Source organism: Pezoporus occidentalis, unplaced genomic scaffold (assembly GCF_034315485.1).
Source record: "Pezoporus occidentalis ecotype Australia unplaced genomic scaffold, CSIRO_AGI_Poc_V1 ctg40, whole genome shotgun sequence".
Lineage (NCBI taxonomy): Eukaryota > Metazoa > Chordata > Aves > Psittaciformes > Psittacidae > Pezoporus > Pezoporus occidentalis.
The window spans coordinates 3,658,715-3,685,562 of NW_026915725.1; the positions used below are offsets into that span (position 1 = coordinate 3,658,715).

The window sequence follows — 26,848 nt, forward strand, 5'->3', positions numbered from 1 at the left end:
TTAAATATTTCAGGACAATGCCACAAATGAATGCATTTGTTGAAGGTTTCTTAAAAGAACTGACATTATCAGAAGATGAATTTTGGCTTAACAAAATTCAGGTTTTGTTAAGCAGGTTTGTTAGGAACACTAGCAAGCATATTGACAAAACATAAAATTCTGTCAGATGCCATCAATTTAGTCTTTTGACCTTTGAAATCCAGAAGTAAATCTAGCAAAATGCACTACATTATTGAATTTATTTGAATCAGAAATACGATACAAATACTTGTCAATTATTTTGGATCCAGTCCTAGCATGAACTTGAATTTCCGCATCTACTTGGTACTAATTTACAGACTAGCTGTTAAAGGATTGAAGCAAAATCTTCCTCTGACCCACTCCAGTCCCTTAGAGAAAAAAGTCTTCAACAATCCCGCTTATGAGGTATAAATTGTAGATGAAGTAGTTAACATATGTTATCTCTTTAAAGAAAATATAAAATTGAAAATTAACACAAAACCCAAGATTAGCTAACAATTAAAGGAGAAGCCTTATGCTCCAAGGACTACTCCCTACAAAGATTTGTGCAGGTGCTTTGCTTCACACATGAAATCGACTCATTAAAACTAATGGCACAATTCACTGTATGTCAGAGTATGCAGATTGAAATCAAAATTATTAGAATCAACAAATTTAATCAGAAGTTAAATCAGTAAATAGAAGAGTTTGACTTAAATCTTTAAGTTTGATCTTGTTTTTCATTTGTAAGGCTTTTTACTTAAAAAAAAAAGCTGAGGGTTTTTGGCTGGTATAATTTTTCATCTCTACTTGCAACCAAGGAACATTAGACACAATATACCCATAGACATTGGCCAACATAATTGTGTCACTTAGTACAAATTTAATCAAATTCTTGATTTTTACTCTTTATTAAGTATGAAAATAGTGACTGGAGTGTTTCTTACTAACAAGATAATGGTTAAATTTTATTCTTTATTTGGGTCTCTGCATCTGGATGGAAAATTGTATCTCAGTTTAAGCTAACCAGAAAATACTAAACTGATTTAGTCATGGAGCAATCTCACTTAACTTCATCCATCTGAAATTTAAGCACCTAGTCTCAGACTGTAACCAATGCTGTTTCAAGTCATATGAGGTAAGAGGCAACTTTAGTGAGTGATTCCTCTTTTTAATCATGAGATGATTTGCAAATCTGTACTGGCTACCTTCTCCCACTGAATAAAAAGGAAAGCAAACTTTCTGCTTGGAATTCAACCGCAAATGCCAGGTGGAATGATTCTCACTCAAGTTATTTAATCTAAGCACTTAAGTGCACTAGAGACATTAAAAAAATAAAAGAAAAAAAGAAAAAAAAGAAAAAAAACTACCCAAACTTAAACTGTTAAATAAATAATTTCAAATGCAAAGGATGTATTACCTGTATTTTGCATTTTAAATGGGTTGATTTTGGTTAACCCAGTCTTTAAAATTTTAGACCTAGTAAGCAGTACCCTCTCTTATATTGTATTTTAACCAGACTCAAAATTAAGACCAACTTTCAGTCTTTTCCAATTTCAAATTTTTCTTACGTTTCAGGGAACAGCTTGCTGAACAGAATTCACTGAATAAAGTAAAATTAAATACTTCCCATGAAGATTAGGATATTTCTATCAGCAACTGATTTTGCACTTCAGTAAATTTATGTTTCAGGTGATCAACCAATAATCTCCAGTGGTTTACTCAGATGCCTTCCTAAAAAATATCTACCTCAAACACAGTACACTTACTGTGCTGTTATTTTTCTTTTTCTTTCTTTTTATTTTTTTTTGTGCTGGGAATTGGCTCTAGGCAAAACAAATGTTCAGAAAGTACTCATGCATAGGACGATATCAGCTCATTATAATTTTATGGTGTGTCATTATGAGAATGTAAGCCAGAGTTAAAACAATCATTTTGCAACCTTCGCTATACGATATTTCATCTAGATAACACATATTTCTTCAATTTTTTTTCATGTTTCTCGAGGAAAACAGTATTAGAGCCAAACAAAAACAACAACAAAAATATAGTAGATTTCTTGTAGGCTATACAAAGAAATAATTAAAAAAAAAGCATGTCTGTCATATCTATTTCAGAACTTAAAGAAGCGTTTGTTAGTAATTGTTTATTATATTTTCTATGCCTGATGAAAATACCATAGAAGAGGGGAAAAAACCAAACCAACAAACAACAAAACAACAAATACAAAGAGAGACTGAGAATTCTTCCTGCTGGTGCTTCTATTAAGTAGAAAATCACATCTCCCCTGAACCTGAGGTGTTCTGCTAACAATGTGCTGCCATAGACAATAAAAAGCTGTTTGGGTGCTTGTTCTTTTCACAGCAAATTTACAGCTAAAAGGAAACCCAGACTTATTAAAAGCACATATCACAACCATCAGCACTCACCTGAGGCCTCTCTGAGTTGTGCAAACACAGATATTTAAAAGCTCACAATCTCAGATGAAATAATTATGTAAGCCAAATTAATAAAATTAAGCTTTGTCGTTGAAATGTGCAAGGTTCCTAGAGACCCTCTACTCATAGATAAAAAGAGGGGGACGTATCATTCTTTGTGAAGAAGATTAAAAGAAACATCCTACTTGAGCAAGATAGGACTGTGATAACATTTAGGATAAAGCAAAATTGATGCACAGCAACTGAAATTGCAAATACTTCAGTTGAGAAGCTACCGCAGTATTGTTTATTGAAGCCTCTTTCTCTGAAACTTTTCCAGGTCTACTACACCTTTCTGGGACAGAGAGACTAGGACAACTCACAGTATTCTACGTAAAATTGCCTTGTGTGATCTTACAATCACACAGTGATGCTGTCATGATTACTTTCCTAATAAGTCCTACATTTCTATTTGGTGTTGGACCACTCCTGTAAATTTATCTAAAGCTTTCATAGAACTACCCACCATAACACTCAGATCTTGCTCTACAGCAGAAATGGTCAGCAGCTCAAGGTCCATCATTCTATTTGGGAAGTTAGCATTTTTTTTTCACACATAAGCATTAATTTACATTTATTTGTACTGAATTTCATCTACATCTCTGGTCTCTGCATTTGATTCTGAATCAAACATGCTAACTCCAGAACCAACAGGGAAGCCTGCATGGTCTTGCATTCTCCAGTTTAAGACTTCACCACAACTCTAACCAAAGATACAGACAAAATTTCCAAAAGACTTTTGTTCTCTTTTCAGGAAAATAACCCAACATTTACAAAGTGCAACTTGGAGTTCCCTTGGCAACAGCTCAGAGATCTTCACAATGTTCCTTGGCACCTTTCCACTGCACATCGCTTTTAGCAACAAGAAGGCAGGTAAGTCGTTTCATTCTGTTTTGTCTATTTTCTTTACAGTGCAATTGTATTTTCCACTGACAATAAGAGAACTAAATATGCATTTCATTAAAAGGCTAATACTTTAAAAAATGAAAATAAATGAAAATAGTTCCTAAGCCATTAATATTGCCGATTTCTAGGCATCACAGTGGAAAAAAAGTCCCATGTTGGGTAAATACATTTAATTAGTCAGGATTACCTAAATCATGAACATTGCCAGGCCTCTTCCTAGATTATTATTTGCAGTTGCCCTGACCCAGCACTATAGACATCTAAAGGTCTCATCTTTCCAACATATACAGGACCCCAAGCATCAAAACCTAGGGTATCTATTTCCCTGCCTTGGAGACACACACAACTCTTTAGTTTGAAATACAAATGCAACAATAAAACCTCTGTGCTTGGTACTAATACATAAATAGAAAACAGATAAATAGAATAATGCAAGAGAAAGTTTTTGAGCTGTTAACTTATATCTTTTAAGCACTTCTACATGTTTCTAAGGTTAACTCTGAATGGATTGTCTGCCACACAGCGTGGATAAAATATTTTTACAATAAAAAGGTGATGTTTACATAAATATGCCACCCCGATTCCTTTTCTCCCAGGCCCTGGTTTGGTTTGTTGTTTTTTTTTTTCAGTTTGAGTATTATAAAAAAATCTGTTTTCAAGAATATTACTTTGAGATGTATTAAGTAATAGCATGGCTCAGGGTGTTTTAAAAAAGTTTTCTTGAAAAGCTTCTAAAACCAGTCATATTTCTAAGGTCCAAATTTTATTAAACTTGAATTTAAAATCTGGAATCACCATTTAGATGCCTGGAGGTAAGCTCTGTTTTCATTTATACATCAGTTTAAAAATACTGCGTTCAAAATTCTGCGTTATCATACTAATTTCCAGGTCTATCCTCAAAAAATTTAGAAATTGTGCTTCTGGCACTGATTCAAAGACTTTCATATGTATTATACAAATTGCATTAAGGAAGAAAACCTATTTGGTGTCCAAAAAATACTTGTGAGCCAGGTATATTAAATTCACAATAAAGAGGGGCTTTGATGACGATGATAACAATAATAATACTAATAATAATAGCAATAAAGCAGTTAGGAAAACATTAGCATCTGAATGATTTTTCCTGTTACTCAGATACTAATGTGTGGGTTAATGTTGCATGTGAGGTGAGCTGGGTAAAAATAAACATAAATTCTAAGCATAAAGATTTTTGTGTATAGTTGTGGAGCATAATAGTTTTAATCTAGGCCAACCTGGTTACCAAAGACAAGATTGCTACAGAAGTGTGCTAAGGATCAATGCGTTCTTGGATCAGAAAGCATTTGCTGCACTTGCACTTCTGCTGGCATGGGAGCTAGTGACATTCAAGTTGTGTATGCCCATACAAAGGGCAGTCATCATCTTCTGAGTGGACATATTCAAAGTCTTATGCAGGGGGTTTAGGTGATGTGTAATGTTAGGCAATTCATTTTAGCCATGTGCAAATAACATAGGACGGATTCAAACACGAAGATAAGTAGAAAATATTAAACATAAAGTATGTTTAACATAAACAGTGCAAACCAGAGGACATGTTGATAGATGCTTGAGGTTACTAATCATTGCATAATTTGCTTCCTCAAGGAACAGAATACATATCATAGAATCATAGAATGGTTAAGGTTGAAAAGGACCTTAAGATCACCTAGTTCCAACTAGAAAAAAATAATAATTTTTGTTAAGCAAAAATATTATTAAATCAGAAGATGGATTTTGAACAGAATGTGAACACCAGGAGGGACACGTGTTGACAATGTGCTAAGAACAATGGCCAGCAGGTCAGGCGCTTAGCTGTTTCTGCCACAGTGCAAAGCATCACCTATCAAAATACTTAGTAAGGCTGCAGTGTTATGAAGAATAGATTTTTGCTCACAATGCAAAATAAGTGCTTGGAAAAACTATAGCATATTGCAAATAACAAACCAACCACATAGAAGACTTAAAAATACAGCTACCTCATGTTCTCTAGCACTGTCCACAGAGGCTTGTCTATAAACCTAAAATTCTCATGCAAAAACCCTATAAACATTTAAACAGCCTTTAAAAAGTACAGAGAAATAAAATATTTTTGTACTTACACTAATTTTCTCTTCCATATCCTTCTCCTGTACCTTACTTTTCTTCCCTAGATTAATTTTGCCAAGAGTCTTTCCTGTCTTCATAAAGTTTTTAAATGCTGCCTTGGTGTTTCTCGTTATTCACCTGTTATGACACAGAGCAGATCTGCTGCTGAAATAGGACTATACCTTACTAATTTTTTTAGTGGCTTGCATTATTCCTTCCTACAGAGGATTAAGTCTAGAGAGTACTTTCTAAATCATGTGTCTGGCCATGGAAGTAGAGACTGTCCAAAGCTAAAGAAATGTTAATCAATAAATCAGTAAATCAACACAGTGCAATTTCAGTGTCCAAAAATGGTTTTCTAGGTAGCAATTTAACGGTAGGAATATCTGCTCCTTAACTCTTTAATCTTGTTCCACTGAAATTAACAACAAAACCCTTGGGTAATTCTGAAGTCCCATACTGATCTCAAAATTTGCTCCGTAAGACACCTAAACATGGTACGTATTTGACAAATATGGCAGTATTTAACTCCCTGGTTCAGGAAATATTGCTTAAACTGATAGAAGCAATATTTTTTCTTAGAATTAAGAGGCAAACCCAATGACACGTTAAACCATATTTCCTCCACACTGCCTTTAGCAAAGTTGATTGGGAATAATCGTGATCAAATTTCATGTAATCCCAACAAATTTGTGTTATCAATTCACCTTGTCCTTAAATCACAGGTTTTTGAGGGAGGAATCTCAACATCAGGTGGGAAACAAGGAAAGCGTGAAGCAACCTTTCCCTTGTGAGGAAAAAGAATATTTTCAAGTGTAAAACAGCTACAAAGGAAAACAAAACCAAACCAAAAAATAACCCAAAGAATTTTGAGGAGCCTCATGTTAAGTCACATAGGTGACGAATATGAAAGCACAAACCACGGATGTGAAACACTTATGATAATCTCTCCATAGCAAGTTTCCTCATATTTCCTCTTGTTTCTGATCTTTCGAACTTGAAAAAACAAAGGTGTAACACCACGGCTCCAGACAATTAAAAAAGCCCAAACAACCTACACTTGGATGTACCCATTGTCATTCTATTGAAAAATAAAACAAAATAAAATAAACCAAAACAAACTGATTTTTGAAATAACCACCTTCTCTGACAGACACATTGATTAGCTTGCATGTTCTTCAAGGTAAATATTATATCCCACATCTTCGCACACTGGCAAAAGTAGCAAGATCCGTCAGCTCATTTGAAGCACCAGTATGTTTTAATTTATATAATAATAGAAATGCATAAGATCTGCTGTGATTGTAAGGGTTAGGAGAATAAGAATGTCAATTTTAATAACTGTTCTCTTTCAAATATTTATCTGCTCTTCTATAACATATCCCATTTTTTTTTCTCACTTCTTTCTTTTCCCGTTTCTTATTTCTCTCTGGTATCATTCCTTATCTGTTCTCACAGTTGCTTTTAGAAACGGAACCTAGAGAAAACTCCTGCTGGAAGATAACAGCTCTCCTTGCAGATTAAATAGTCCATGAGGAGACTTAGCACATGCAGGGGAGCTGATTCTGCTCAGTGCTAAGTACCAGCACCATCAGTCACACTCTGAGCATCAACAATCACAGCTAGCTTCAGTTGGCTTAGAAGTGGCAGCATTTTACTGGATTCAACTCTCTCAAAGATGGGAGAAATAAAAGCAAAAAGGAAAATGAAGCCATGGCTTAAACATGAGCAAAGGAAAATGTTGCAATCCAGATTTAATGTAATTATGATAGGAATTTTTTGTACATGCTAAAGCCATAATTACCAATGCCCTTAAAAAAATCAAGAATCAGATGTTAAATACTGTATGCACTGAAAACCTTACTCTTGTACAGCTGACCTATTCTGCCAGCCTCTAGAACAGCACAGAAATCTGAACACAGCTTAAGACAGTTGCGGAAAGTTAATATAAATATATGTCATAATACAGTGACAGTCAATCATTGAGGAAAAATTTGGTATGCTGTAATACTTTTCTTGAAGCCAAATAAATTAATCACAGACTATGTTTAAAAAAATGCGAAAATTGTGAAGAAAAAACAAAATTACTGAATTTTCTGTGATTCAGCCTCTCAAAATGTTCCCTGGTGTCTGAGAATGACACACCCAAGGCACTAATCTAGCATTTCCCTATGGTATATCCGACTTAGAATTACCTAAGACACACACACACAATAAAATCCAACCCAAACCAAATGACAATAGTTTTATAACAAAGTTTTGGAAAATCAGGCATACTGAATTACATGCAATAAAAGCTGAACCAGCTCCAGGAGATCACCTTTTATCCACCTTCCTAACACTGTGAGTATTCGTGCATGTCTGAAGCTAATACATATAGGTGCTCGGACTTTACAGAGGCTGGAGAATTGAAAACAGTAGCAAGTCTCAGCCACTCATGTAAGCAGTACACAGTTTCTAGTGATTTTATCTTAAGAGTATTCATCTAGCATCCTAAACATAGAGGAGAACAAAAAGAGCTGTAGATTCACTTAACTTCAGCGACTCCAAGTTACTAGCTATATTTGGTGCAAATTAGATGCCTCAGCTTCTGCAATGTTTAAAGAAAACATACCAGCACATCCAGAAGTTTACTTGCCCCAGCGTTTCACATACTGACTTCACACTGGGCTGAATCACACATGGAAGTACTTACCTCTCCCCACTATTATAAGGGGATCCTAGATAATTAACTGATTAGACTCATGCTAACCTAGCTCCATAGGCAGTTTATGAAACGACTTCCAGAAAGTAGGTCAAACTCATACCTAGCAACAAATGTATGCATGCAAGTTATATGGACTTGCTGATCTTGACCGCTGCAATCTGGTAAACATCATATAAAACAAAAACAACAAAGCAAATCTCACAGTTATGTCAAGTCCTTGTTCGGTATTTTACCTAGTGGTTCATCTTGCCTCTTGGAGTGGCATTTTAAAATGACCAACTTAGTACTGTGCTGACACAAAAATCCAGCAGCCTTGGATACAACAGCATAGCAAAAAGAGAAGCAAGACAGATGACTATGAACACCTGGAAGTGTCCCAGGTTTGACCTTCTGCAGAAGGCAGATGCGTCCACATGTTTAAACCACTCATGCAGTTAAAGCTGTATCATCAAGTTATTAAATCTTTTTAATGAATACACATTTCTGAATGCTGCAGTAAAGCTGGAGATTTCAGATACATTAATTAAGGGAGCATTATGCTGAATACATCCTCTACTTAAAATGTTATATGTACAAATGAATGCAGTCTATCTGTCAGTGGTGGTTTCTACTATGCTTCAGGGCAAAGCACAGGCAATCAAACAATACCAAGGGGAGAAGAGCAAGTTCAGGTTTTCAGTCTGCAGTGCCTTCCAAGAGGAACTGAGAGCATCACCATCCATACTGAGCACATCTTGTAAGAAGGCAGAATTCCTTTCATCCAATTTACAGGGAAATAAGAAAGGTTCAGGGTGGGTAGAAGGAAGGAAAAACAAAACCAGAGATGACTCTAAAGAAACTATTTAACTGTGCACAGTGTGTCAGCCTGTTGATGAATAAAACAAAGACAATTTAATTCATTAAATGGAGACTGCCAGTTTGTAAACATAGACTGTGTGCTATTGATTTAACTGAGTAAATTTCATCTATGCTGGGATATTGTAGGGATGTGCTGGGCTTTTTATATCACTCCAAGCAATTTGGCTTATTTCTCTGTGTTGTACTTTTAGCTCTCATTAACAACTGCTTATTTAATTTAATAGCACTTCTAGTGGGAGTACTGAATGTGTGCAAATTCTTGTAACCTCTATTAATAGGCTTCCAGTGCAGGGATACAAGACTCAGTTCCCATAAGTAGAAAAGATGGTCCGATGCCTTTAGCAAGGAGCAAGCCTGACAATGCTGATCTTCATGTTTTGCTGTGGCAAGACTATAATTGGAAATAATTTCTCAAAGCTAGGCCAGACCCTGAATCTATCAAAACATTCAATGGACTTGAGAACTGCAAGATATTGGTTAGCAGAGCCTAAAATTAAAATGTCAGGGTGTCTCAGCTTGGGACTAGCAGAAATTCAGTGCCCGAAACTGCATTTTAGATAATCATTTCCCCAAAGAAGAGAGAAAGCCTGTACGCAGAACAATGCCAACACCTTTTCACTTCATCTAAATTAAGTATGAAATTTGGAAGAGCTGCTCTATTGCAGGCTTACAAACAGAGCAAAAGAGAACAAGCCACAAGGAAAAGAGGTTTCATTTAGTCCAGCTATTATCATTTTGGAGACCAGTTCATACAAAGTCTTGCTCCACTGAGTGCCTCGCTGTCTCTATTTGGAAAAGTTTGTATTTCCATAGAGATACTTGCCTTCTTTTCCTCATATTTACAGGGATTGCTCAGCCTTATGGTACACCCTAGGAAAGTACACCTTACTTCTTGTTCCACAGAGGTTCTCATTCATCATCTCTTAGTAAGTCTCAAGGTAAAAAATTTCATGTGTTTACTTCAGTTGTTGAAGCAAAGCAATCCATCACAGTCCATTCTGCATGAATTACTAGCATCAGGCATAACAGATTTACTGTGTTCCCTGCCCTACAGATCAAGAAGTAAAATCTCAAACAAATGCAAGAATTAGCAAAAAATTCCAATGTAGAAATGATTTAACGTAAATTCTCTTCTTGCTAAATGTAAACTGACTTTTTAAACCATGACACCTAGTATTAGACTTTTTTTTGTTCTTTAATTTTTTTTTTCTTTTTTTTTTTTTTTTACCCAGGAGCTTGAATGTACTCATAATGAACCACTACGGGGAAAAAAAAAAATCAATGATGGTGAAAATCAGTGCGTCTTAAAGCACAGAAAAAAAAATAAATCTTACCATAATGTACCAGGAGAATGAGAAAAATTACAGGAATTTTGATACTGTAGAGTTGGAAATTTGCAGCTTCCCTAAAGATTTTCCTTATGTCCCATGACAAATGAACAGAAAACTACAACTCATACAGACATGAAAAAAAGTATTCTCAATTTTAGGAAAATTGAAGTGATACGCAAATAATCTCCTAAGGACTGAAAGCAATGGACAATGGAATGGACCATGTTTAGGCATACGCCATGATTGGGGATAAATTTAAAAAAATCATATATATATTGGTCCTTCCTTTTCTTCTTTTCCCAATGTGCCAGCTTTCGTCTTGCCATCTGGTCTATAACAGAGCAATCTGAGCAATCAACAAGAAATTCTAAGCCAAACATGATAGTGACCTTTGCTTCTACAGTGACAAAGTTTAAAATGCCATCTCAACTTCCATGTGCTGTTTCTTACAGCCAAGAAACCTCCTTTCATAACAAGCCTGCTATAGCTACAACCAGAAAAAGATTTTATCACAATGGAGCTCTGCTAAGCAGAAGACAATTTTCAGACTAGAACAAGTTTCAGTGGGAGCTAAAAAACTCACCATCTTGCTTTATCCCAAGTGTGATAAGCATTCCTTTACAGCATATATATGGTGCACACTTAATTTACAAAACCCCCTTAAAAGTACAATGGCACTGTATAAGCAGAAGGAAAAAAATGAACTGCATATGACAAACATTAATCAAGCTACTTAGCATGTTTCTGCAAGGCAGTGAAAAACTCCCTTGATAATGGGAGTAGTAAGAATATAAACAGAGCAGACATGGAGCAGACAAGGGCAGAGAATAAAGCATTTAAAAGAAAATGTGGCAAATAATCATATCTTTATAAAGGATTAATAGCGCTCATTACATAGGTACCTGCAAATAGTTTACATATAAATTGATAAATTTATATTACAGAACTGATAAATACTGTTCACTGTCATTTCTGAAAGGAAGTAAGGTAATGCAGGCTATTAAAATTCAAACAAAAGATTCTTTAAAACCCAAGACATCAGCTTTCGGTGTTGGGTAAATGAAGGTCACAAGAAGGTCACCCCCACTGAAGCAAGAGGAAGACTGTGCTGTTATACTCAGTTATAAGTTTGGACTTATTAAGAGAGCACTTGCCAGCTTATCAAAGTTAAGCTCCTTCTCATCCAATGTCTTTGCTCTTGATTATTAATATCCTTATTCAGGTACAAATGCATTGCTGCTAAAGCTACCACAAGTCACCTGCTATAAATCTGTTTGGAAGTTTGATCGCGTGGTCGGGGGTGTCTGACTATGTGTTGATGCATTAAACATAGATATCATACCTATATACAAATTTCTTTTCCCTCTCAAGTCTCCCCATACATTTAATCTTTCTGTGTCTCTCTGGTCTATCGCTCCCTGAAACCAGAGCTGGCTTGATATTTTTGCCTGGCACAGTGTCAGAGTTTAACAAATAAAAATTAATAACAATATTCCAGAGGGAATTGTACAGCACCAGAGGAAAGCTGTCTTAAGGTCACATGTCAGTGGTGTCTGCTCGCTGCCAGCAGGTTTTAAAGGGTTTCGAGGAGAGCCCCTGCAGAATATTGAGCAGGAGAACCCCCGTGGAGTCATTCATCCAACCCTGCATTCTACTACCAGAAATAACATGCTGGGGAATCAGGTTGGGGGAAGCAAAAAAGGCAAAGAAAAGTAAAATAAGCAATAAACTAGACATATATGTACAGTTAAACTGCTTGGAAGTGAAAACTCAGCAAGGAGGTAAATGTTGCTACATAACTCTGAGACCAGACATGACACAGGCAGCCTTGAAGACCCTCCAATTTCCATGCAGTTTAATTGTGAGCGCTTTCCTCCTTCAGGAATTAAATCAGTGAGAACCATATAACTCAAAGAGGCTTGTTGTGGGCTCTATCTCTCGCAATCAGCGCCTAGTTTCATTTTTTCATGAATGCTGCCTCTGTTGTTGCAAGTGCTCCTGTACAACTGGATGGAAGAAAAAGGTGTGTGGGAATTTTTAGATGGAAAAGTCTGTTGAATTTGAATGAGACATCTCCACTCTCATTTCAAATCATGCCAAAGGGTAGATGCAGGGGAAGTAAATGACATGCAACTAAGGGCTCAACAAGACAGCCATAAAAAAAGATTGAAATGCAAACTGAGTAGTCCAAATAAAAAAGGCTGAGCCTTACTTTTTATTTTTTAATTAAAAATCCATGGCATGAATGCCTTATAATAAGTTAAAAAGGGTAAATGAATCATCTTGACAATATTTGCAGAACAAAGAGGAACGTTACATTTTTCTCTGACTGAAAGGGACATGCTAAAAGTCAATAAGAAGCAAGACGCAGCCTTCTTTCCTCTCATTATACTTTCATTAATTCAATTACTGAATTCTTTGAGACTCTCCTCCCCCACTGTTTCCACCCTGCCCCCATAATGAAAAATTTCACCTTGACACTACCTTTTAAATCAAAAACATTTCTGCATTCATGGCTGGTGTGGAATTAGCAGCCCCAGAGAATGGCATTCAATCCCAGTTCACTGCATGGGAAGAGGATGGACAGCAGAAAATTGCTTTATAGCAGTCTTCCCAGCCCAACTATGAAGATAATAATTTTAATGCCAATTTGGATGCGTGTTGCTGTGACAGCCAGTGAATATGCTGGTTGTGATTTACACATTCAAATAATAGTTACAGTACTTTGTTTTATGATGGCAACTATCCAGGATCACTGCAGTTGCTACATACTTCAGTGAATCATAAAATCAAACTGTAAGCATGAGATCGAAACTTCACATTTCATTCATTCTCAGCACTTCCTGATATCATCAGTACTTAGTAATATTTAGATGCAGTTATCCCACCACTATTTGCACAATAAAAAAAAAAAAAAATCAAAATGATATGCCATTACTTATAAAAGTTTTAGACCAGAGTAATTTTTTACATCACTTCTACTGATTACAGAAGGGTGAATGTTTCCTGCACTAAGCACTAGAAAAGGACCAAGAAAACACTGTACTGAAGGGGAAAAAAATAGTAATTCCTTATTAATGCAGATTTTCACAATAAAAGCTGCATCCATAGTCTGCTTCCAAGATGCATGCACACATTTCCAAGCCTTCTTCTCTATAGAGCCATCCCTCCCTCCCTCCACGTTTCACTCAGGGTTCTACAGCAATGCTTAAAATTGAGTGCCATGCACACACACACCAGCTGGTGAAGGGTCTAGAACACAAGTGTTATGAGGAGTGACTGAGGGAACTGAAGTTGTTCAGACTCAACAGGCTCAGGCGAGACTTTGTCACTCTCTACCACTATCTGACCGGAGGATAGAGTGAGGTGGTAGTTGTTCTCTTCTCCCAAGTAACACACAGTAAGACAACAGGAAATGAGTTGTGCCAGGGAAGATTTAGATTGGATGTTAGGAAAAATTACTTCACCAAAAGGGCTGTCAAGCATTGGAACAGGCTGCCCAGGGCAGTGGTTAATTCACCGTCCCTAGAGGTATTCAAGATGTGTGGATGTGGCACTTAGGGACATGGTTTAGTGATGGACTTGGCAGTGCTAGGTTAACAGCTGGACTCGATTATTGTAGGTCTTTTTCAACCTAAACGATTCTATGATTTTATGTGTTGCATGACCAGGGTCTTCTGCCCCATTCAGCAAGTTATGAGACCTGCAAGGCAGGGCAGCCTCAGCCACTGCTCACTTGCAGTGGCAGCTTCTGTCTGGCCCTGGGACAGGCAACTACACAGCTCTGCCAAGACACCACATGAAACAGGACTGTACATCACGCTTTCTGGTTTTAATGTGGAGCTAAAGTACTCTGTTTACCACAAGCAGGCTGAGCTTGAGGTCACTCATTCTGGGAGGCTGCAACAAACAGGTGAGAACCACTGTCACCATAAAACATCTCAGTAAACAACTCACTCAGATTCACACTTAAATTGATCCAGAAGTGCTCACTCAAGTTAAAAAGCTTCTTTCATCCACTTCTCAGCTCATATTTTCTACCTGTGCCAAGTCTCGGCATGGTTTGCCATCACCCTGTCCTTGCATCAAAGAGAACATTACCTGGGAGGCCATGATTTTCCCTGACCCTAAATTCTCCACAAGATTACAAGCTACAAAAGGTGCCCCAATCCAGGGATGGATGTTCTGAATGCTGGGAGAGTCTGGCAGAGATCCAGGTTTAGCTCAGTGTGCAGACATGCATCTCTACCTCTGGATCAAGTCCCTAACCTCCTGTTAGGTACAAAACAGCTTTCAGAAAGCCATGCAAACAGCTCAACTTAAAGACTTTGTATGAAGGAGAATCTGCCGAATACCAGTGCAGGCTGTTCTCAGGGTTAATAATTCTAAGCATTTTAAAATCATGTCTCATTTCAAGCCTTAATATGTTAGACTGAAGCCTTCATTCATTAGAACACTTCATGCCTTTCTGCTTAATTAGGTGGCTCTCTACTAGAATAAATGTTTTCACCAACATTTCTCTGGAACATGAAACATTATCCTTTTGGTCTCTCACTGATAAGCTAAATGGATCAAGCTTCTCACTGGGAGAAACATCACCTTTGTCAATCTTCTCAAATTTATTAGTATTATTTCTGATGTGACAATGGGATTGCTTCTAATCATGCATATTATTTCTAGCCCCTTTTAGCTGGTTCATGTGTCTGAAGATGGTGTTTGGTCTCCAGGTCACCTCGCCACACTGGAAATCACGTTCCACTGGTCACCACTAATGCTCTTAAACCAGCCTCGAGTGACTGCTTTTGAAAACACCTCCTTTTCTAGAAAGGTTACTTTTGTGTTACCCTGTTTTTAGTGGCATTGGGTGTTTCTTCGGGCTTTTTTTGGTGTTCGTTTTTTATTTTTGTTTCTTAGTTTATGTGTTTCACATCAAAATTCATCATAACATCTATGTATTCAGTGCTGAAGCTGAGGAAATAGAGGAGAAAAAAAGTCTGTGTATATATATATATATAAAAAAAAAGCTCCATTTGCAAATGGCCAAAAATACCTTTCTGAATTGCCAGGAAATACCATTATAGTTTGCCCATATGTACCAGTATGTATTAGAATATCATTCCTCATTTGAAGTAATATAACGCACTCTGTCACTCTGGTCATGTAATCCTTTTTTAAAGCACTACAAATATCCCCATTTGCTTTCAGCATAAACATGATGCGAAATATCTGACTTAACTATCTCTGTAAAAAACTATAGAAGAATGAAGATTAAGCTGAAACTCACTTTCATTATTTATCTCCTGTCTTGGCAGGGCATTGATCCTTTTAACAAGCATTTCCTACTTAAGACAGAAAAAAATTATTAAAATGTTAAAAACGATGAGAAAAAGGCCTGGTGCAATGGAAAAGCACAATTTAAAATGTAATAACTTGCAGCATTACACTCATTTCTACAGTACTGCAACCAAATTACAAATAACAGGGACACCATCTGTTCTCTAAAGAACCATGGGAAAAAATGTCTGCTAGCAATTAGGAGGTTGTACAGGAGACACGATTTCTACAGATTTCACTTCTTTTTTTTCTGTTTTGTTTTGTTTGCTTGGTCTGGAAACTATGTCATCAAATACCAGTGGATGATCTTACTGAGGTTTTTTTTTTCTTCTGTTCTAGCCTTCTTAGCTTACAGATGTACTTTTTAATCAGTGTATTTGGTATTCATGACTAATGTGAATTTGTAGAGAAGAGATCTGAGAGAATTATGTGGATTTACATTTAGAGCTTTTCCCATTCTGGCAGACTGACATTAGTTGAACATTTATTCTGTTCTGGCTAATGTATTCTCTCTCTCTGGCTTCTCAATTATTCTTAGCTTTCCCTTTCTCTTTTCAATAGTTATGGTGCATTAGTGCAAGTACTGTTGCTTTCCAGTTATACTATTACCAAGACTTTGCAAACATGTGGACAGTAATGCTGTCACAACTGATTTCACTGTTACAGATTTCCACAGTCCTAGAGGGTTTAAATTTAAAAGCTACTACGGATTTGTTAATGCATTTTGCAATTCGTTTGTGTTAATGCATTCAGTAATGAGCTCAGATTTTTGGAACAAGTTTGTGGCCTTTGAATCGTATTTGAGAGTGATTCCTATGTACACAATCCTACTCTGGCACATGGTATAATTACTATTCAAATAAGTCAATAAAGACATAGTGAAATGCAAAGCAAAGTCATACAGGAGAACTAAATGGCATATGCTGCAATATTACTTGCTGCCATATATGTTCTGTTTGGCCAAAATAATCTTTCCCTAAAAAATAGCGGTTCCATTTCAGTACTACCATAATGCTTTGAACAGTTAGGAGCTTTGGCAGCAGGGTTGCAATAATTATTTTTGTTTCCTCTTATAAACTAGCTGCAATAGGTTTAAAAAATACCAGATACCTTCTTAATGTGTCTCCACCTTTGAACAAGCACATAATCCTTCTGTAGATAGAATACCATCAGGTTTATGACAAGTGGGAATTAATCTGTAATTTTAAACTACACAAACACCTGGGCTCCTGCAAAAATCTATCCTTGTTGCAAGAGAAGCTGCTACAGACGCTGTACTAAGTCAATCCTCTGTGCTAACCCCCCCAAAAGCCTTTATAAGCATGACTAGTAAGATATTACAGCATTTGTCCATCACACTGAAACCCGGGATTTTTACTTTTCATAGTGAGGAAGATCAGGACCAGATAGATAAGACAGAAGATAAACCACACCAGCACCTTCAACACATCTACATAGAACAATCCTGGCACACGAGACACAGAGGAAGCCAAGGGGCGCTTTGACCACACTGGCATTACGAAATAGGAAACTGCAGTATTAGTTCCTCTTTGCTGCTAAGAGATTTGTTTCAAGACTGACAGAAGCTGAACACGTGTAAATTCACAGCTACACAGAGAACATATAAAAAGACTTCACAGTCATCTACTGAATGATTTTAACAGCAGAGAATTTAATGCCAGGATTTAAAACCATAGAATTTTACAGCTGCCAATAAAATTGGTCCAGTACAAGTGAGCACAGGCTTTGATTTCCTGGATTTTTCCTGGATTACTTAATTTTGATGGAACGCTACTCTTGTTGTTTTCTGGTAATAGCCAGAATTACACTACAGTAGGCAGAACTGGCCATTGATCAATAGAGAAAAATTCAATGGCAAGTAGAAATTAAGTGGATCTGAGATGAATGCAAGATATTTTCAGCATGGAGAAAATCAGCCACACCGGTTGAACTAATCGGAGCTATGCTTTTAAATTTGACTTGTACTGTATGCTGGAAAACCCATTCTGTTCCAGTGAGCTTCAAGGACTGTGATCATTATAGCTAAAAGTGGAAATTAAGAATGATTATCCTGTTCCACTTTTGGCTAATGTGAGTGCCCGACAGTTTTTATACAAATGGCAGGTCCTGACTTACCAGTTTATGTAAAAGGAATCTTTGTGCACTGAAAACAGAAAGGAGTGCGCAAGCACACCTCTAGACCAGACCTGGCAGCAAATGAGGGGCAAGTGAAAGGAGCTTGGGCTCCTCCAGCACAGCCAGTGCCATAGGGGACACAGGATGATGGGAAGGACCACCAGCACTCATCTCTCTCAGCAGCAGGCAGGCACTGCGTGTGAAGTGAGGGGAGACAGGATCAGGCTCTCCAATCAGATATTTTTTGCTACAGGCACGAGCAGACAGCACCTTCTGCTCCTTCTGACCTTCAGAAGTATGTTTTAAATTTTGTGAGCTAATAGACTTCAGGGGCCAGAAATCGTTGTATTTTTATTTATCTTTGAAAAACAATTTGTAGCCTGTTTGTGAAAATGTGTGCATAAATAGATGGCATAAGAAAGCTCAAACATACCTGATTATTTAATTGCTTCACTTGCTCAGAAAAGGCTCAATGAGTAAAACTACTCCTTGATTGTGCTTTGTGGAATCGAGCCTTAGTGAGTATACCACAGCAGAAATCTAAGAGAAAAAGCATAACTACTCAGTCATACTTTGCTTTAGGCTACTCACAGCACGGTGGCTAAAAGAAGATTATATGTGCTAGGAGACATAAGGTTAGCCACACTGGCTGTATTTGGGTGGATGGTGCATATGTCCTTGCACATGATCAAATGTTTCTCCATTCTGACGGGTTTATCTCAAAAACCACGGTATGAGATGCGCAAAAATTGTATTTTTTAAAACAATATGTATAGCAGGACTATTGCATATTTCAGTACCCTGCCTGCCCACAGGATCAGAAGGGCAGAATACCTTTTTTCACATAGCTACAAATGAAGAATACCCTCAAAACACCACTCTGCTGCTATTCGTTCTTCCATTCATCAGAAAAGACCACTTAATGAAGTTCACCGAGTTTTTTCTTATCCCTCCTTCACTGCTCCCATTATAATTTCACTGTTAAGAAAGGAGATGTTTTGAGTTTTTTATATACATAAAATATATTACATTTTGAGACTGCTATGTGTGAGTAGTACCTCCATTTTCTATATCTCCATTTAATAACACACACCCTGACCCTAAGGGAATAAAATAAACATAAAAGAACCAGGATCTGTATTACAAGTGTACATGACAGACACTCACACAGCAAAGATAAAAGCACCTTCACCATAAGGGTTAATGTGGTCTCTAGGTAAGAACTCTCAGAGCCTGGTCCAAGGCAGCATGAATGGCCATCACAACCCTCACTGCTACCTGCTCTGCGCACTTAGCACATTTCTGTGGCTTTCTCCTTCCACACAAGGCTGTACAACCTGTGTAGAAATACAAAATGCTATCACATCAAAATTTCCGTGCAAAAAATTCCCTGTGAAAACAAGGTAGCTCACTCTGGACACATGGGTGCTTTCCCTGTGAAAGAAGATGAGGGGATAAACACATACAAACCCATATTCTATTTCATATGGCTTGATAGCAATGGGATAAAAGTCTACAGATTGCAAAAAAGCTGTAGTCCAAGTGCAAATAGTGATGTGAACAGGAACTATTCTATCCCTTACCCATTACCAGAAGCGTTGCAGCGGCACACTGCCTCCTATGGCAAGAGCCAGGTTCAGCCTCCAACACTGCCCCACTGCTCAGTTCTACTCCCACCTTCTACTTTGCTCTGGGATTTGAGCAGAGTCCCAGTCCTCTGGCTACTGTTTTGGAGGATAAAGTAGCTAGTGCAGACAACACAATCTAATCCTGCATTAGGCACTTCCCAGTAAACAGCAAAGAACGTGATCTGCCCTGGAACCAGCTCAATTGCAACAAACCATCCATCACCTCTGCAGAAACTCAGGGAAGGAATTTGGCATTTCCTACAGGTTCTAGACTGGTTCCATAGAAGTCAAATACAGTTTTACTACTACTTTGCTTGAAAGACTTTACCTTCTGTGCCCAGTTTCAATGAGGTTGTGGGTCTTTATGTTTGCTTCCTCCCTTGATGAGGGCAATCCTGATGCACTAATGAGGTGGAAAGATGCAGCTACTCATTCCACAGCTAAAAAGTCCTGTTTATTTCTGAAGTGTATCATCCAAAACAGCTGGTGACACTTTTAATGAAAGTCTATAAAATACTTATCGATGTGACTACAGCCAAGCTTTAATTTGAACTCTACCAATGATGTCCTTAAGCAAAGCACTTAAAAAATGACCAGAACCCAGAAAAAGAGAAATCTGATTGTAACTCTCATTTGTAATATGCCATGCAGCCATCATGTTTATCAAAGTTTAACAAAACCTGGTGAGTTCAGTAACGTACTACAAAAGTACGTCCCTACCAGTCATGTAGCTGTTTGGTTGTAGTAGCAAATCATCTATATTGAAATCATGGATTTACTACAAATCAAAGCATGCAAATTTCCAAACAAGCTATGTAACTTTTACATTCTGTTTCATTAAAAGAAAGAGGGGAAAGAGGAAAGGGGGGAAAGAGGAAATAAAGGAAAAGGGAAAAAAAAAGGAAAAGGTGGTAGGAACTGACTTACTGATTTGCAGTTTAATTAATGGTAAAATAATTTGTTGAACATCAACAAGATTTAAACATTGCCCTGAAGGAGTATCTGGAAGTTCAATATTGTGTAGTCTATAGCATGCTTCACTGACCAAGATAAATCAATAGTTAACAAATCAGGTAATTGTATTTGAAAAATGGAAATCTGCTGTTTTCTGCTAAATGCTGGATTAATCAATACTGCCAAACAGTATTTTTGCCATTTTCAATACCACAAAAATTATCGTATTACTCATTTTTTATTCCTTCCCTTTTTTACTTGCAAAGCTGTTAAGTCCCCCATAGATGCTACTTGGTTGAGAAAACCAGGAAGGAACAGAGCAAATGGCACAAAAGATCATTTCATTTGCTTGATTAGGCACATTAATGAATTCCACTTAGACTGGAAAAATGCAGTGAGCACCACAGTATCATACACTGCTTTAGCTCGAGTGATTCAGAGTCTGTGCCATTAAAATGTACAGTAAACTGTAATCAAGCAATTAAACATGAAAGAGCATACATTGGACTGAAATGTTACGACACCAAATGCCTTGTTTGTTTTATGCCTTTAGCAGCTTCAGCTTTAACTGTGTTACAAAATGACATATGCCCTGGCAGAGCTGTCTAACTGTGGTTATTAAAAACTACCTCTTTTTCTTTCCTACCACAAAACAATTAATTGTTTTGTTCATATGCTTTTGTAAGCCCTTTCTATTCCTGTTAACCCTTTTGCTACTCACAGCAGCTGCCTTCCAGAAAGCATGATGATGGCTAGAAGAACAAAGGTAGGCCGGCTTTCCTTAACATTAAGAAAGTAACCCTTTAGTCTAAACAGTATAGTTTTACTATAACCTAAAAAGGGTGCCAACATGAAAAGTTATTTTTATCGGGACTGTAAGTAATTGCAAAACTTCATTGAAAGGGACAGATTTTCTGCACTTCTTAGATCAGAATGCAAAATATATAAATAGGAAACTCAGATGAAGGATACAAAACCAGTCATAAAAAGATGACTTTTTTAACCAAGATAAGGTGATCTGTAAGAAACAGTTATGACTAAATCTCATTTGAACAGTTTTTCCAATAATTTCAGTTTGTGAAAAAAATCCAGGTCTCACAAAGACTCAGCAATGAAGTCTAGTCTCTATATAGCAGCAAAGTAAATACAGGAATACATTTTAGTACAGCAAAGTGTAAATCAATACAGAAATATTACAACATAATACTTCATTGATGACAGCAGTGTTGGAAATGGTCTAGGACATAAGGATATGTCATATCTGTCTTTTAAACATATGTTATTTGAGATCTCAGTTGAAGCCTTAGGAGTGAACTTGTTCCATGCCAACAAGTTTTGTATAAGAACTAAATATTCATTCTGATTACTGGATGACCTCATTCTGATTCTCATAAAGCAGAAACGACAGTTGCTGAAAATGTTAGTAAAATATTAGAAAAAATAACTGTAATTATATAGCAAGTGTTTTGCTAAGGAAAGTTTAAAAACAAACCCCCAAAATCCTAGAGTTTAGGAAAAAGCATGGCTATACTTAAGTTGTCATAGTGGGATCTTTAAGCACCAGGTTTCATATTTTAACATGTGTGTTAGCCTATTTTTAGAAGGTTATGTTATGTCCCAAAGCATATTTCTTTTAGTCGAAACAGGAAGGTAAAAATTATAAGAATTATTACTGTGTAACAGCTACTAACCAGCAAGGTATGCTTTCATTTTTATTTTTTTCCCAAGACAACAGAGACATATACTAGACCTACATGTTGATTTTTTTCACTCTTCTTTTTTTTCGCAAACAGATAATATGTATTTGAGCCATTAAAATAAAATATTAAATGTAAGAATTAAAGACTTACAAAGTAACCAGTGAGTCATGATTTAGGGAAAAGAAACAAATAAACCTTGTCAATTTTTAAAATTAGAAAAAAACAGGTATGTAAGGTGCATTATAATGGTTTTCACATCTTAGTCTGAAGCAGGGATCAATCTAGTGAGACTGTACATTGGCCTGATCAACTGTCACATATTTTATTGTACAAAGTCTTCTCCCTATTTTCAGTGTTGACTCTTGATCACATGCAGCATAAGACCTTCCTCCATGCTCAGAAAAACAGGGAGCTCGGCAAAAGCAAACAGTGTCTGTGAGGTACCACAGAATCATAGAATGGTTTGGGTTGGAAGGGACCTTAAAGATTATCTACTTCCAAGCCTCCTCCTCTCTGCATAGCAGGAAAAACATCTGTGCAGGATCCAAGGCAGAACCTGGCTCTCAGCAAAGCAACTGTCTCGAAAAACACATGAATCTGAACAAGACTTTTCTAGCCTTTTTCTAACACACACACACACACACACATACACACTTATTCCTTCAAATAGCTTATTCATTAATCTATGGGGAGTCTTCCACAGCACTCCTAACCTCTGTGCAGAGTCATCTTCAAAAGAACAACAGTGAAGAAATTAGAGACATTTCTGAGATCATGCCATATTCTGGAGACAGTGAACTCTTTTTTTTTTTAACTTACCCCAGTGACTGTCTAGTCACATTCCTGCCAAAAATTTTGTTTTTCTCTTTCCATGTTTTCTGTTCTTCCTTTTTAAGTTAAGTCAAAGATTTAAAACAGCTGAATTTTCAGGTTTGAATTGAGAATAGGCATTTACCCCTCTGAACTCTCAAAATAAACTTTACTTATTTCCATCAAAACTTTTGTCTTTTTTTTTTTTTTCAAATAATTTTGTGAACTGAGCCGCACTGCAGCTATGTAATTAATCAGGCTGTGAATATGTAGCAAAAAATAAAATGGCGGTATTGAATACTTTAGATTTGATTTTAGCATACATAAGTCTGCCAGCAACAACACAAACTTCATTTTGCTGACATCTTTCCAAAATAAATAAATGAAAATAAATTTAAAGGTTACGAAAGGGCTTGGCTCGGCAGACTTGCATGTTCATGTCCTCTGTTTTTCAGAACAGGAGGAATGTGGATAGTGGCCAGGACATCTGTCAGACAAGCTCCATCAACAGCCATAAGTCAGTGAGCTGGACGTCTGCAGTCTAATAATGCTGGCAAATCAATACTGTATAACATTGAAGTTGGTGGACTTGCAGTAGAGAATTCAGCTGTGACTAATTATTATGATCAATTTATAGTGCGAGAAGAGCACAATTACGGGATTGGTGCTGCAGACCAAACCAAGATTTGTTTTCTTTCCTTTTTTTTTTTTTTAAAGACAAATACCTATCACCGAAACCACCAAAAAGGACAAGAGACTAAAAATTATTATAGCTGAAAAGCAAACAAAAGGAAAGCAGTGTGATTTATCAGAGATATATAATGGCTCATTAGTACATGACATAACATACCAAAAAAGCCCTAGAATGGTTATGCAGAGATTACTTACCTCTAGAGGTCATGCTGTCCATGACCGACGATGTGGTTCTTTTTCCCCCTAAAATCTAACTAGATTTCTTTTTTTTTTTTTTTTTCACTTGTGTCCATTGCTACTTGTCCTACCACCTCCCATTTTTAGCTGCAGACAGCAGTGAGGTAACTCCTCACTCTTTTTTTCTTGGGGCTTAACAATCTCAGGCCCCTCAGCATCTCCTCACCTTTTATTTTTTCTTCCAAAATCTGCTCTGTGCCAATGAACCTTCAGAAAGAACAGTTCCTGAAAGGTGGAAAAAGCCAGCGAAACTTACTTAATCCTGTGTATACTTTATGACAGCATTTCTGAAAAGACAGTTACACGATTTTGTTTACAAAGCTTCCAAGTCATTCTTAACACAACCTGTCTCCAGTGAGCGCATGGAGCTGGTGTATTATTCAGTGTAGGACCTCTCCTTCATTGCTTCCAGAGCTAGATAATAGGTTGAGACCGAGGGAGCCGATACTCTGTGGCCCAAAGCCAGACCTGACAAGATTGCTGAGCAGAGCTGTCAGGTCACTGATATTCCTCATACCAATGCTGGATGGCATTGGGTTAACAGAAATGCACATGAATGGAAGACTTTGCATTCTGGCTACACAATCACCAGCATTCATGTCCCAGGTTTCAGAAGCCCTAAATCGTCCTCTGTTCCCATGCAGAATCTGTGCAGTGCTGGTATATGCTTTACACTGGATCAAAACATGGGAGCTTGCTCAGGACAGGCAGCAAGTGGACGGTTTCTAGCTGCTGCCAAACTCTGCTGGGCACAATACTCACCACGAGCAGGAAATTTTAACAACATTTAACTTCACTAAATCCACACACAGCTGGGCAAAAGAGGCAGGGAATTTCTGCAATACAGAACCTATCACCACAAGATTTTAAATCCAGGCAGAAATCTAGAAACATCAGAATTCTAAAAACAGAATCTGATACACTGCGCATACATAGGTAAACCAGGGAAGTAAGTAATCCCTTTAATAGAAAGCCACTACTGCTCACTACACATTAAGGAAAAACAAATAAACAAAAAAAAATTGTCCCCAAATGCAGTTTTGACTGGAGAGATTGTCTTGCATGTCAAATTAGCAGACTATATGTAAGCCTGTCTCCCATGGATCTGTATAAATATGGTGTATAATAAGCTCCCATGTGATAGAGCCAACAACAGCCTATATTTCAGGTACAGAACAAAGAATATGAATGTGTGAGAGCCACAGAACCACACTACCACAGCTCTGGCTAAAGAAGGAGAAATATCTCCCTTCCTCCCAGGTCATGAACACTTTCTACAACAGGTCAGGACCAGTGTCGGTACCTCAATTTTACAGTGTGCAGGGGAAGCAGTCAGTGTTGAGATCTGTGTACAAGAAAAGAGAAAACAATGGAAGAAAACAATGTTCAACTGCACATATGACTAAATACATCTCCAGAGGCATAATGGTAGGGTATTAGTCAGAGCCAACTATTCTCCCTCTCCTTAAAGCCCAGTATACATTTCCTAGAAACAAGGGAAAGGAAAAAAAATAAGTTGTAAGTTTTTTCAGAGGTGTTACAGTAATGTGAGCTACATTTGGTGTCATCCGCTGTTGACAGTGTTCCCACAATAGGATCAGGGACAGCCCAAGCCTTCCTGGCAACAAAAGCAAAACTCAGATTTTGCCATTCAGCTTTACCAGTATTAAAGAGCTCGTTTCTGGAGTCACAGGGCTTGGCTTGGATGACTGGGAGAAAGGCAGCAGCCACAGGGAGCTGGGCTTTCTGCTTCCACACCCATCACGTGATGCAGAAGACGTCCAGGTCTTCCTCGCCTGTGGGATGGGCAAAGCAGAAAGCACAGCCATGCAGTCTGGGTGCCTCTGGCACTTAGATGCTCTGGTTTCATCCATTCCCAAAGCAAGCCCTAGTACAACAAACTGCTCAGGTTTTCTCTCATTAGCAATTGTGCTCACTACTTTATCACTTGAAACTACTACTTTCTCAGTATTAAATATTTTGTACATATTTTACCATGCATTATACATTTCAGTTATAGTGATAAGATCCATTTGCACTGCCCTATGGCAGTCCCTGAATTATACTGTCACTCTTAGAAGCCTATGAACAGCATAAAATAGAGAAGCAACCTGCTCCAAACTTTAAATGCATTGTCATATCCTGCTTCTCATCTCAGGCAGAAAGGGGAAAAGGCAGGTACTCCTCAGTAAGCAAACAGACATACTTGCTATAAATCAAGTTGCACTTACATATGCAAAGAGCATAGAAATTTTACTGTTTGGTTCATTACAGAAGGACTCATCCTTACCTAGGTTTATTTCTTTAGCATTTTTTTTAGCAATTACTTCCTAATGGCATGCATTAAACCTCTCTTCAATTTTAAGAAAGGACTGGACAAATATTTAGATGAGATTTTAATCTTTAAGTTGCATTTATTTATTGCATATGTTCACAGGTACAGGTTGGGCAGAGAAGAGATTCAGCGCAGCCCTACGGAGAAGGACTTAGAGGTGCTGGTCGATGAGAAAATGAACATGAGCCGGCTTCAGTGTGTGCTCGCAGCCCAGAAAGCCAACTGTATCCTGGGCTGCATCAAAAGGAGCGTGACCAGCAGGTCGAAGGAGGTGATCCTGCCCCTCTACTCTGCTTTTGTGAGACCTCACCTGGAGTATTGTGGGCAGTTCTGGTGTCCTCAACATCAAAAGGACATGGAACTGTTGGAACAAGTCCAGAGAAGGGCCATGAGGATGATCAGGGGACTGGAGCACCTCCTGTATGAAGACAGGCTGAGAAAGTTGGGGCTGTTCAGCCTGGAGAAGAGAAGGCTGCGTGGAGACCTCATAGCCTTTCAGTATCTGAAGGGGGCCTACAGGGATGCTGGGGAGGGACTCTTCATTAGGGACTGTAGGGATAGGACAAGAGGTAACAGGTTCAAACTTGAACAGGGGAAGTTTAGATTGGATATAAGGAGGAAGTTTTTTACTGTGATGGT

At 37.6% G+C, this 26,848-nt stretch overlaps 1 protein-coding gene across 2 annotated transcripts in view; it reads right to left on the reverse strand.

Annotated features, from left to right (window-relative positions):
* PLXDC2 (plexin domain containing 2) overlaps nucleotides 1-26,848 on the reverse strand; it is a 259,999-nt gene that overhangs the window by 182,265 nt on the left and 50,886 nt on the right. The window contains exon 2 of one of the 2 annotated variants that reach the window (XM_062633688.1): nucleotides 5,501-5,624. The exons of the other annotated variant lie outside the window; for it this stretch is intronic. The gene's annotated coding sequence lies outside the window, so the exon portion shown is untranslated. The remainder of the gene's footprint in view (nucleotides 1-5,500; nucleotides 5,625-26,848) is intronic. 2 annotated transcript variants of the gene reach the window in all.